Genomic DNA, 14,102 nt, shown 5'->3' on the forward strand with positions numbered 1-14,102 from the left:
CTTTCACATAGGACTCAGGTGTTCCACTTCAGAAATTTGATTGCATCCGTGATGTTTCTAAACCAGATAATTTGCGAGACTTTGTATCGTTTTGAAAAGGATGTAACGTTTTGAAAAGGAACCCTTTTTGCGGCCTGCGTTGCTAGAGAAATCATCGATAAATCAGTACGAATAGGGACGTGTGTGACTCGCAGCGCGGGGAAGCAACTGTCACCCAGAGTGGCTGCGAGCAGCACATCGGCGTGGCTGCTGGCGCAACTCCCCAGCCCAGCCCAGCCGAGCCACTGCTGCTCCGAGGTCACTCTGCTGGCTGGTACAGTGACTTCGCTCACTCACTCTGCAGTAAGGCACGTGTCTGCTCGGAAAGTTCGGAAATTCTAACATTCTGCGTGGTGTCTCTCTGTTCTATATCGTGTCCCCCTACCACTTTCGCGCAACGACGCTCTGAGCGTGTTTTTTAGGGAATTGACTAGTTTGAACCTGGCACCTGTTGCTGGTAAGGAGACGCCAGACCACGCATGACATGTAGAGTTCAGAAGAGTTCAGTGAGACTAGCGATGATATAATCAAATACCTAATGATTTCAGCGTCAGCTCCACTGCACTCCCTGTGAAAGAATCTCAATACTAACTAAATTTAGTGGAAGGGGTTCAAGGCTTTCCTATTTTTAGTTAGTTGGTAAAATAACGTCGAAAAAGCAGTTAAGTTTACCATTGGAAATTTTATTCTACTCAAAAAACAGTGTTTATAAATTGCACTATTGATAAAAGGAAATATTTTAATTCAGGATGATAAAAACCAACTGCATTCAACAAAAATGTGAACGAATATTCCCTGAATGGGTTTCCAAGTTCTACAGTGGATGGAAGGATGACCTATGCCACATCACATCTATATCTAATTATCTTTAATTACTTATCTAACTTGTAAATTACAGTGGCTGATGTGGCTTCTCAACAACTATATAACAGAAAAATCATCGTGTTTCAGATTTTTACTTCAAGTGGCAAATGTGAACACCATGAGCTTTAATTGACAATCGACACTATTATTATGCAAAAAGGGGATGTAACAGATGAGACTTCTGCAGTTCTGAGTGAGGCCTTATGCGCTGTTATGCGACATCGCATCATTACCTTGTCGGTGTTCGTCAGGGGGCGGCGGCCGGCGCAGCTCTGTCCAGCTCGCCCTCTCGGAAGCAACTCTCTCTTAACTTCTCCTTACTACAATTTACCGAATTTGGTTTAAAAAAACTATCTGGCTGTGTTTTCATCTGACCAATTAGCTTCTCAATGTCAACCTTAAGCTCCGCCTACAAAAATTCTGTCCATCCAATGAGAAACGTTATACTTTTCGTGGTGGGGCAATGTTTTTAAAGTTTGCAACGTAACAGAGAAGCGAAAAAGTCTCACGCTAAAACTTGCAGCTGGTGTGGTCCTTTTACCGTTATCATAAGATCTATACTGTTCTTCTGGAGGGTTCTAGCTTTTGACATGAGCTGGGGGGTGGTCCTAACGTAACAGAGACGCGAAAAAGTCTCTTGCTAAAACTTGCGGGTTGTGTGGTCCTAGCAGTTAGCTGGCGACGTGGGTGTCCGTCCGTCCCTTATCGTAGGGCCTTCCAGCTTAACACGGTTCTGCTCTCGGCTTCTGTTCTCGTTTCTCCCCTCGGAAATTCGTCTGTCTCACGGTGGTTAGGTATGACATGCATTTAGGCGTTCTGTGGTATTCCATTTGCTCACTCGTTGATCGTATTACTTTGGTTAATTTAATGTCAGGATTTATCCGGAGCTATGTGACATACTGCCGGATTTGCGTATCATGTCAGGGTTTTCATGGAAGGTGTTGGATTTGCCTGAGACCTTATAAAATCTTCGGCGCTCATGGTTTCATATCGATTTTTTCTTGTGAATGAGTATTAAAAATGAGCCGAGCCAATCGACTGTAATTTAACGTGTCATTCTCGCATAGTGCCTTTTTAAATTCCGACTCCTTTCGTGAGCTTCATTCGTACGTCGAAAGTCACAAGCAGCCTGTCCTAGAAAGTCTTACGACGTTGTCTTCTCCATCTCGGCACTGCCTCTGTTTTCATTCTCTGTAGGTTGGATGCGGCCCGCCAGGAATTTCCTCTCCTGTGACGACCTCTTCATCTCAGAGTACCGCTTGCTGTCATTGCTCTCGATTATTGGTTTGATTTATAACAATGTCTGCCCTCCGTTATAGTCTTCACCCTTCACAGCCCTCTCAAGTACCACGGAAGCTAGTTCCTGATGTCTTAACGCTTGCCCTGTCATCCAGCACTATCTCGTAGCGAGTGTTTTCCACGTATTCCTACGCTCACTGACTCCCCTCGTATTGTGTTATCAGAACATTTTAACTTCAAGCACCGTTCTGTAACAATACCCCTCAAACGGTTCGATTCTCTCCGATTTTCCCAACGTCTACGATTCAGTTCCATACAAAGCTGTGCATCTGACATTTGTTCTCAGACATTTCTTCCTCAAATTAAGAGCGTTGTTTAGTAGTAAGACTCACCTTAGCGAGCAAATCATTTGCCGGTCTGATTGTTATATTATTGTTTCATTAGTTGTGTGTTACGTTGTTTTCATGTAAGCAGAATGCCTTCACTTCATTTACTTCGCGGCTCCCAAATTTGATCCTGAGTTTATTCCGAATTTAATTTGTGCTAGGTGGCGCAGTGGTTAGCACACTGGACTCGCATTCGGGAGGACGACGGTTCAATCCCGCGTCCGGCTTCCTTTGGTTTACTCGTGGATATTTTCTACTCTGCATTCAATTCAACAGATCCTGTAATTGTTAATGATTTTTGTTCAGGATAGTAATGTTACCGGCGAACCTTATCACTGACATCTCTTCATTCTGAATTCCAGTTTAACTGTTGAACTTTTCTTACGTTCGCTATTCCTTGCTCGATATATGAGGGATAGTCATGATGTGTTATTCGTCGCTTCTAAAAAAATCAAGCAGCGGTCATGAAACCTAGTGATGGCGTAAGTCCTCCTCCTAGATGTTCAGCCTTCAATTCTACTCTTTTTCCTACGAATGCATGACTTGTTGGAGACCTTGGATGCAGAACTCTGCGTATGGCTCTTCATGACATGGTTCACCTACAAAATCAGCTCTCGTCATTTTGGAAATACCTGCCACGCAATGGCATTGTTATCGGAGGACGGAATTTTAATACCAGTCCCGAATGTTCCCTTTCAATGTATAGTTTGAGCGGTAGTAGTGAAACACTACAAGCCTGTTTATCCTCTTTCTAATGCAAGCATGTCGTAGTTCGTGGGCTTCCATTTTTATTTTTCTTTCTTGGTACTTGTAGATACTGTGTATTATCCTTGTTCCCCTACAGTTTACAACGATTTTTCTGAGAATTTCCAACACCTTCCACTATTTCCAATTGTCTAACGCTCTTTCTATGTCGACAGATTCTCTGGACGTGTCTCGATTTTTCTCAAGTCTTGTTTCCATTATCAATCGTTACGTCAGATCCGCCTCTCTGGTGCCTTCGCTAGAACGTTTCCTAAAGTCAGACTGATCGTCCCCTAAGATACGTCCTCAATTTTCTTTTCCATTCTTCTGTGAGCTGTTCATGTCAGCAACCCAGACGCGTGAGCTACTGAGCTGATTCTGCGACAGTTGTCGCACTGATGTGCCTCCTAGCTCTCCCAAAGAAAAGCTTCTACATCTACATAAATACGCCGCAAGTCAGCGTATGGTACGTGGCGGAGGGTACCCTGTACCACTACTTGTCATTTTCGTTCCTGTTCCACTCACAAATACAGTGACAGGAAAAACGACTGTCTATATGCCTCTGTAGCAGCCATAATCTCTCTAACGTTATCTTAAAGCTCCTTACGTGAAATGTATGTTGGCAGCAGTAGAGTCGTCCTGCACTGAGCTTCAAATGTCGGTTCTCTAAATTTTGTCAATAGTGTATATCGAAAAGAACGTCGCCGTCCCTCCAGCGATTCCCATTTGAGTTCCCGAAGCGTCACCGTAATACCTGCCTGTTGTTCGAACCCAGTAGCCCGCATGTGAATGGCGTCGCTGTCTTCCTTCAATCCGAACCCAAACACTAGAGCAGCACTCGACAATGCGTCGTACTAGCACCCTATAAGCAGTCTTCTTTACAGGTGAACAACACTTGGGTACAATTCTCTCAATAAACCAAAATCGCGCATTCGCCTTCCCTACTACAGTCCTTACACGCTCGTTCCATTTCACACAGTTTTGGGACGTTAGACTGGATATTTAATGGATGTGGCTGTGTCAAGCAGCACACTGTGTATTGTATTCAAACATTACTACTCTACTGGCCATTAAAATTGCTACATCAAGAAGAAATGCAGATGATAAACGGGTATTCATTGGACAAATACATTATACTAGAACTGACATGTGATTACATTTTCACGCAATTTGGGTGAATAGATCCTGAGAAATCAGTACCCAGAACAACCACCTCTGGCCGTAATAGCGGCCTTGATACGCCTCGGCATTGAGTCAAACACAGCTTGGGTGGCGTGTACAGGTACAGCTGCCCATGCATTTTCAACACGATACCACAGTTCATCAAGAATAGTGACTGGTGTATTTTGACGAGGGAGTTGCTCGGCTACCAATGACCAGACGTTTCCAATTGGTGAGAGATCTGGAGAAAGTGCTGGCCAGGGCAGCAGTCGAACATTTTTTGTATCCAGAAAGGCCCGTACAGGACCTGCAACATGCGGTCGTGCATTATCCTGCTGAAATGTAGGGTTTCGCAGGGATCGAATGGACGGTAGAGCCACGGGTCGTAACACATCTGAAATGTAACGTCTACTGTTGCAAGTGCCGTCAATGCGAACAAGAGGTGACAGAGACGTGTAACCAATGGCACCCCATACCATCACGCCGGGTGATACGCCAGTATGGCGATGACGAATACACGCTTCCAATGTGCGTTCACTGCGATGTCGCCAAACACGGATGCGACCATCACGATGCTGTAAACAAAACCTGGATTCATCCGAAAAAATGACGTTTGTCCATTCGTGCACCCAGGTTCGTCGTTGAGTACACCATCGCAGGCGCTCCTGTCTGTGATGCAGCGTCAAGGGTAACCGCAGCCATGGTCTCCGAGCTGATAGTCCATGCTGCTGCAAATGTCGTCGTACTGTTCGTGCAGATGGTTGTTGTCTTGCAAACGTTCCCATCTGTTGACTGAGGGATCGAGACGTGGCTGCACGATCCGTTACAGCCATGCGGATAAGATGGCTGTCATCTCGACTGCTAGTGACACGAGGCCGTTGGGATCCAGCACGGCGTTCCGTATTACCCTCATGAACCCACCGATTCCACATTCTGCTAACAATCATTGGATCTGGACCCACGCGAGCAGCAATGTCGCGATACGATAAACCGCAATCGCGATAGGCTACAATCCGACCTTTATCAAAGTCGGAAACGTGATGGTACGCGTTTCTCCTCCTTACACGAGGATCACAACAACGTTTCACCAGGCAACGCCGGTCAACTGCTGTTTGTGTATGAGAAATCGGTTGGAAACTTTCCTCATATCAGCACGTTGTAGGTGTTGCCACCGGCGCCAACCTTGTGTGAATGCTCTGAAAAGCTAATCATTTGCATATCACAGCATCTTCTTCCTGTCGGTTAAATTTCGCGTCTGTAGCACGTCATCTTCGTGGTGTAGCAATCCTAATGGCCAGTAGTGTAGTTTCCCCTTACGGTTATGAACAGAGGTGCGTGCAGAGAGGTCCCAGAGGCACAGGGGTCGGTCGGCAGCCCTTCGCCACAAGACGCGACCGCAAACTTTTTTCTGCTGTAAGGAAGTAGGCTGCCAGCCAAGGCGACGTGCGAAGACAGGGAGACGGGCTGGCCTGCTGGGCCGGCAGGCAGAGTGTGTGGCCAGAGGTGGGGCCTTCGTGGGCCCCGGCCTCGGGCACGCCAGCCGCGCGCGTCCGGCGCCCTTTGTGATCCAATCAGGCGGCCAGCACAGCACAGCAGAGTACAGTACAGTACAGCACGGCGCAGCAGACTCCGAGCTGCCTAGAGGCCAGCCAGCACGTGGGCCGCGCTGGCGCCCCTGTTAATACGGCCAGCGCGCCGCGAAGTACACTGCTGGCCGCCAGAACTGCACCACCAGTCGGGGCAGCGCCTACTGCGCGTGCTGTATAACGTACCGTTTACCGTCCGCCTTCGTGTGCTTGCCCTGTTCGCTAGCCAGTTTCTGGCTGTAGGTGCAAGGAGTTTTCTCTAATCCTCAAAAATGGGTGGTGATCGGAGCAGACTACGCTGATCTCAAGGACGAGTATTTCCCTGCCTCGGTTATTAACATCAGTCGGACATAAATGTAGTAATGCCCCGCCGACAAGCAGTTCACTGTGGTAACAAAAGTCATGGGATAGCGATACACACTTTACGATGGCGGCAGTATCGCGTACAAAAGGTATGAAAGGTCAGAACATTGGTGGAGCTATCTGGCGATCATTGTAGGCAAAACCACCCCTTCCTTCCGTCTCCTCGATTTCTATATCACCATCTACGGCCGTCCTATCAACCTCACCCGTGCCCTCAACTGCCTTGGCGTCACCCTTGACCGTCGCCTCTCCTGGACCCCCCAAATCTCCGGACAATCCAAGCCAAGGCACGATACCGACTCTGCCTCCTCAAGCTCCTTTCTGGCCGCACATGGGGTCTGGACCCATCCACCGTCCTCCACACCTATAAATCCCTCATCTGCCCTATCCTCTGCTACGCCCATCCCGCCTGGATCTCGAAATCCTGGAACGCCATGTGCTCCGCCTCGCCTATCATATCCGCCTCCCCTCCCCCATGCGGATCCTGTATGACCGAATTCCATTCCCACACCTCCTCCTTTTCCTCGAACGGACACGGATCCTCTGCACTACCCGCAAACTTGATCCCCCCTCACCCGCTTCTCACTCCCAACCTTTCCCACACCTCTCTGCTGCAGCACCTCTATTCCCATATCCCACCTGCTCTCCATCTCTCCACCCTCCTTACCCTCTCCCAAGGTGGCTTCCGCCAGCTCCCCCTCCCTGATGATGCCCTCCTCCCCTCCATCTACCCCTCCTACCAACTTTGATCTTCCACTTCCTCCCCTTGTGTTTTTCCCAAGGGCACCCTCTCTCCCTTCTCTCCCTTCCTCCCTCCCGCCTCTCCCCCTGCACTTCCCCTACCCCCCTGCCTTCTTTCCTCCCCCTCCCCTCTCCTCTGCCACTGGAATCTACACCTTCCCCCTCTCCCTCCTCCCCCACCTTTTCTCCTCTGGCAAGTCTCCGGATTCGTACATGCACAGTGAACATTCGTGCACCAGAGATCATCGCCATCGGTTTTTTGGTCTGCCTTCGTGTTTAGTGCCTTAATGTTTCACCGTCTGTGCTACATCATTCACATGTGTCATTTCAGTCATCTATGTTCGTGTACAAGTGCTGAAGGTTTTTTCTTTCACTACGCCTGTGAACGACTCCATGTATTATACTTTGTGTATCTACTGTTTTTTTTTATCCACATTTTGTTTTGTTTTTCTGTCTTCGTCTGTACTAATTGTAATGTCTGTGGCCGAAGACGGGCGTAGTTTTGCCGCTGCCGGTCTACCTGTATAAGGTTTCAAAATGACAATAAAGAAAAAAAAAGGTGGAGCTGTCATTTGTACTCGGTGAGTCATGTGAAACCATTTCAAGAGGAATGGCAATTGGAGCTACACGCAAGGGATACTCCATTTCGGAAATCGTTAGGGAATACAATATACCGAGATCCACAGTGTCAAGAGTGCGCCGAGAATAGCAAATTTGAGGCATTACCTCTCACCACGGACAACGCAGTGGCCGACGGGCTTCAAAAATGGTTCAAATGGCTCTGAGCACTATGGGACTTAACTTCTGAGGTCATCAGTCCAATTGAACTTAGAACTACTTAAACCTAACTAACCTAAGGACATCACACACATCCATGCCCGAGGCAGGATTCGAACCTGCGACCGTAGCGGTCGTGCGGTTCCAGACTGTAGCGCCATTAACCTCTCGGCCACTCCGGCCGGCCACGACGGGCTTCACCTAACGACCGAGAGCAGCGGTTTTTGCGTAGAATTGTCAGCGATAAAACAGAAGCAACACTGCGTGAAATAACTGCAGAAATCAATGTGGGACGTACAACAAACGTATCCGTTAGGAAAGTGTGGCGAAATTTCGCGTCAATGAGCTATGGCGGCAGACGACCAAATGGTTCAGAGCACTATGGGACTTAACTTCTGAGGTCATCAATCCCCTAGAACTTAGAACTCCTTAAACGTAACTAACCTAAGGACATCACACACATCCATGCCCGAGGCAGGATTCGAACCGTCCGCAGCTCGTGGTCGTGCGGTAGCGTTCTCGCTTCCCACGCCCGGGTTCCCGGGTTCGATTCCCGGCGGGGTCAGGGATTTTCTCTGCCTCGTGATGACTGGGTGTTGCGTGCTGTCCTTAGGTTAGTTAGGTTTAAGTAGTTCTAAGTTCTAGGGGACTGATGACCATCAATGTTAAGTCCCATAGTGCTCAGAGCCGAGCCCGAGGATTCGAACCTGCGACCGTAGCGGTCGTGCGGTTCCAGACTGTAGCGCCTTTAACCGCTCGGCCACTCCGGCCGGCCCCGACGGGCTTCACCTAACGACCGAGAGCAGCGGCTTTTGCGTAGAATTGTCAGCGATAAAACATAAGCAACACTGCGTGAAATAACTGCAGAAATCAATGTGGGACGTACAACAAACGTATCCGTTAGGAAAGTGTGGCGAAATTTCGCGTCAATGAGCTATGGCGGCAGACGACCAAATGGTTCAGAGCACTATGGGACTTAAATTCTGAGGTCATCAGTCCCGTAGAACTTAGAACTACTTAAACCTAACTAATCTAAGGACATCACACACATCCATGCCCGAGGCAGGATTCGAACCTGCGACCGTAGCGGTCGCGCGGCTCCAAACTGAAGCGCCTAGAAGCGCTCGGCCACTTCGGCCGGCCGCCAGACGACCGACGCGAGTCCCTTTGCTCGTCTCCTGGGCTCGTCACCATAACGGCTGGACCCTATGCGACTGGAAAACAGTGACCTGATTGGACGTCTCCCCATTTCAGTTGGTAAGAGATGGTGGTAGGGTTCGAGTATGGCGCAAACTCCACGAAGCCAGGGACTGAAATTGTCAACAAGGCACTGTGCAAACTGTTTGTAGCTCCACTTTGTTCTCTGGAAACGGTTATCTCCGCCTACTTTTGACAACATTTGCAGTCTTCTTCTTTCGTTTCACCCTCTTTGGGGTACGCTGGATCAATCATTTCTTTGTGCGTTGTTCTTTTCTTAAGGCCCAGTATTTCTTCATTCTTTCTGATCTTCTTCTCCTCTCTTCTTCCGAGATGAAGGGTTTGGACCTTTGTGTGGATTTGTCTTAGAACCTTACGTTTTCATCTTTAGTAATTAATTTAGCAGTTCGATCAATAAGCGAATTTTCTGAAATATTTAATTCCACTAGGTCTTTCTCAGTTTCTTTAAACCAGTTGGGCTTCGTTTTTCGGTTACGGAAGAAATCAAAGATTTGTTTAGTTAATCTGTTGGAATTCATTCTGAGAAGATGACCATAAAAATTTATTCTCCTTTTTCGCATAGAATCTGAAAGTTTTTCAATTTTCTTATAGAGTGTTTCATTTTTGATGTATATAATCTTATTGTCTTGAAATTTTGGCCCAATGATTTTTCTTAAAATTTTTCTTTCCTTTACCTCAAGTTTCTCCATTTGGCCTTTGAAATTCATGTAAGTGTTTCTGCTACATACAGTGCTTCTGGCTTAATCACTGTCTTGTAATGTGTAATTTTGGACCCCCATGATAGGGATTTTTTGTTGTATGTATTTTTTGTTAGTTGGAAGGCCAATTCAAGTTTATTTTTTCTGGATTCCATTGCTTTGCTTTCCCCACTATTCCAAGTAATCCATTCTCCGAGATATTTGAATTCTTTTACTATTTCAATCTTCTGTTCTTGAACTTTGAGGTATTTACATGAGTGCTTGATGTTTGTCAGTATCTTAGTTTTTTCAGAGGAGATGTGAAGACCAATTTTAGCTGCTTGTTTCTTTAGTTCAAGGATTTGCTCCCGTGCTTCTTCCATTGTTTCAGCAAACAGGGCCATATCATCTGCAAAAGCAATGCAATTTACTTTAATGTTCTTCTTTTTGCAACCCAGTCTTATACCATTCTTAATATTTGTGTTCCATTCCCTGACTACTTTCTCAAGCGCACAATTGAACAGCAACGGTGAGAGCCCATCGCCCTGTCGCACTCCCGTTTTTATTTCAAAGGGTTCCGATAGTTCGCCCATAAATTTAACTTCCGAAAATCATTTGCAGTCATTCATGGACTTTTAAGTTTTATGGATGAGAATGCACCCTATCACCGGGCCACGATTGTTCACGACTGCTTTGAAGAGCATTCTGGACAATTCGAGCGAATTATTTGGCCATCCAGTTGGCCCGACATGTGGCCCATTGGACACTTACGGGGCACAATCGAGAGGTCGGTTTGTGTGCAGCATCCTGCATGAGCAACACTTTCGCAACTATGGACTGCTATAGTGGCAGAATGGCTCAATATTTCTGCAGGGGACTTCCACCGACTTTTTGGGTCCATGCGACGTAGAGTTCCTGCATTATGCCAGGCAAAAGATGGTACGTCACGATATTAACACTTTGCCGTCCGCACGTCTCGTACAAATTTATTCGCTTGGCGCCGGCCGCGCTAATTAGGACTAATTGGCTTGTAGCCGGATGCTTGTCACCTTTCCGTTGATGACAAGCTTCAAACACATTGACTTTTATGCGCTTTAATTTTTCCGTAAATCCTGTATTTTGCCGTATCGTTTCACAAACTGGAGTTTTCTTTTCAAGTAACTTCTCTGCAAGTTCTACACTGTTATAATAATTATCCACGTACAGGTGATGCCACTTTCCATAAGAAGGTGTCAACAGTTCCATCACAGTTTTTGCTAAAGGTTGTCCAGGGCCGGAATATATCTTGAATGAGGAAATGTATCCCGTACTCGAATCACACAGCATCCCAATGAGTATGCCATATTCCGTATTTTTCGATGGATTGTAAACTTTAAAATTTAACTGTCCACTTCACGGTATCATTCCTTCATCAATTGAGATGTTTTCACTTAGATTAAACGTTTCTTTAAACTTTTTGGAAAAATAATCAATTACGAATTGCATTTTCAAAAGCCGGTCGACATTATCCGGTTTATTGCTCTTTTTTTTTTTTTTTTTTTTTTTTTTTACAGTACCCATAAGGATAGTTAGCCCAAACCATTTTCTAAGTTCGGGTCCCGTAACGTCGACGAATTCGGCAACTTCTTTATCCAGTTTCCTTCTATTGCAATTTTGACTGTAATACTTGTTGATTTCGTTGCTAATAAATTCAAATAGATCGAACCCAATATATAATTCTACGTTATCCACGACGCTCTGTGTATCTGTGAGAAATATGTGTGGACCCGGAGATCTTTCAAATTTATTATTGGTTCTCAGTAAATTATATTCTGTCTTCTTCGTCTGATTCATCCAAATCAGTTGGTAACCGTAGCGTTCGCCGAATTCTTCTTGGACATATTTCACTATTTTCCGACGATTCTGCTTCACTTTCATTTTTTTTTTATATCGGCCAAGTCGTCCGCAACGTCAGACAAGACGTTCGCGCATTCATCGCAAATAATCGTATCGTCTCTTTCGTTTCCCATGATGAAGGTGCGGAAGTACTTATAAAAACAAAAAAACTTGTTGACGTGTGTAGCTTATTGTTGCCTAAACAAAACAGCAACACAATGAAAAAGATACTAAAGTGCTGTCACCAGCCATTGCGCGATACTATGCTCACGACAACACTGTAATGTCGCCGGCCACCGAGCGATACTGTGTACACACCAGTGTGGTGTCGCCGTCCGTTGACCGCTATTCCGCGCACGACGCCACTGTGGTGTCACCGGACGGCAAAGTGTTAAGGGGCTCCGGAAAGGCTCAAAATCATGAAAAGTTCAATTTTTACTTTTTTGCGTTTTCTGAATCTGCAGACTATTACCTTTTAATAGATATATAATTTATTCAATTCCGAAGACTACAACTATTTTTAAATTTTTTTTTTAAATGTGTACTACATGGGCGTGACCCACTGTGGCGCTGTTAAACTGCTGTCAAATGGTGTTATTATTAACGTCCGTGTTCATCAGGTACATTTTAGTGATGTGAGATAAAGTATGTGTTGTGGCTAACCTGTGATGGTTCAATATATATCGCTGGTGTGATTGTCGATTGTTTCATGTTTATTTACTCTGTCGTTATCTCGAAAATATTCGTAATTAATTCTGTTTCTTGAGTCTCTGCTTTGTTGAAGTATAATAATGAGTAAAAGTAAAGTTATTAGAAATCCTCTGAAGGCTTTTAAGAAAAGGAGAAATGTTGGAAAGCCAAAGGTATGTGTTATTGCTGTAAACAATAAAGACGATAACCAAGTGAGTGAACCTAACCTCTCAAGTACACCTGCCCATAGCAGTCAAAGTGGGAAAGAAAATACTTCACAGAGGAAGCTTGGTTCAATGAGTGAAAACTATGAATGTTTTATGGGCGAATCGGATGTGAATGAAATATTTGATATGTCGGTTCTCAAAGGAATTTTTTCAAACTGTGTAAGATGTATTCATTGTAGTGGAGTTGGTCTGGAACTCTCCATAATAAAGCACGTAGGACTTGCTAGTGAAATACAACTGAAATGTGATAAGTGTTCATACATGACCACCTTTTCGAACAGTGTTGCAGTAACTGCAACTGAAGAAAATGGTAGCAAAATCTACGAACACAACAACGAGCGATGCTTGCTTTAGACAAGGAACGCCTTCGGGCTGCAGACAGGGCTGTAAAGAGTCTAGAAATACAAGCAAGAGCAAACAGGAGGAGGAACAAGAGGAAGATGGAGGAGGAGTTTGCAGAGGATGAAGATAATCCATCCTATGGACCTGGAATGCACTAAAAAGTTAATCCAATCTTTGTCGCTCGATTCCGAAAACTTTTATTTTCTCATACTAATTACATGTTTTCTAAGGATCTTCCAAACATATTTGTTTCAAACTTTCAGTAAATGTTACACAGCACCTTCTGCATAATTTAACACAGCCTTTTTCCAAAAAGCTGTATATTTTTGAATATATAAATCAAAAATTGCAAAAAAAATGTTGTGAATTTTCATTACAATTGAAAAAAAATCATCTTTAATAACTGAACTAAAATTTTGTAAAATCCCTGTGTTAAGTTGTAGCCCATATTCCAATAAATAATCTGTAAAAAGTTCAACTTCCTACCTCAAATACTTTGTGAGGAAAGATGTAATTTATAAGCGTTATTTTAACATTGCAAGTACAGGGCGTTCCGGAGCCCCTTAAGAAGGTCTCCCATGAGTTTTGTCACCTACGTGTACATTACAGAAGCGTTGTAAGTAGGAGTAGCAAGTGACCAATGAGAATGAACACGTTCTGCTCCTGATGCTGGCTGGCTGAACACGCCCATAGGTTAAAGAACCTCGTAGATCGGCTGGCATCTCACTACCGGAAATCGGAACCCTCGTGCGGTGGGCAAGTCGTGTGCCCTCTGGGACGGACGTGGCTTTTTACATTGTGTGCAGCACAAGTCGGGAGTAGGTCATCCTTTGCCATCAACCGAGTTACTTAGCGCAATATGCAAAAGTGAGAGAACCCGAAGTGGGTTCCCAAGCGTAGGCATCTCCCTGTCTCTCTCGACGAGCGTTACGCATTACTGACCGCGCACTCGCTCAGTACACAGAAAGACCTCACAGCAGGACGTTGACTCATTACCTTCCTGGAGATAGTACGGTATTACACCTGACGGACCTGGCTACGGTTAATTCGTCTCAATAAATTTCCGTGCAAAACTGAGAGAGTGATGTTTTGGTGTGGTTCTTACCCTATTGACTTTGAACTGTGTCCCTGGTTTCTTCCTCTGAATATCAGTCCCAGTTACTAATACCAAAT

The 14,102-nt window shown here is 45.3% G+C and overlaps 1 protein-coding gene across 1 annotated transcript in view; it reads left to right on the plus strand.

The window, feature by feature from the left end:
• LOC124621998 (synaptic vesicle glycoprotein 2B) overlaps positions 1 to 14,102 on the plus strand; it is a 394,356-nt gene that overhangs the window by 45,646 nt on the left and 334,608 nt on the right. The gene's annotated exons all lie outside the window — the stretch shown is intronic.

The sequence above is a fragment of the Schistocerca americana genome, chromosome 7 (genome assembly GCF_021461395.2).
Source record: "Schistocerca americana isolate TAMUIC-IGC-003095 chromosome 7, iqSchAmer2.1, whole genome shotgun sequence".
Classification (NCBI taxonomy): domain Eukaryota; kingdom Metazoa; phylum Arthropoda; class Insecta; order Orthoptera; family Acrididae; genus Schistocerca; species Schistocerca americana.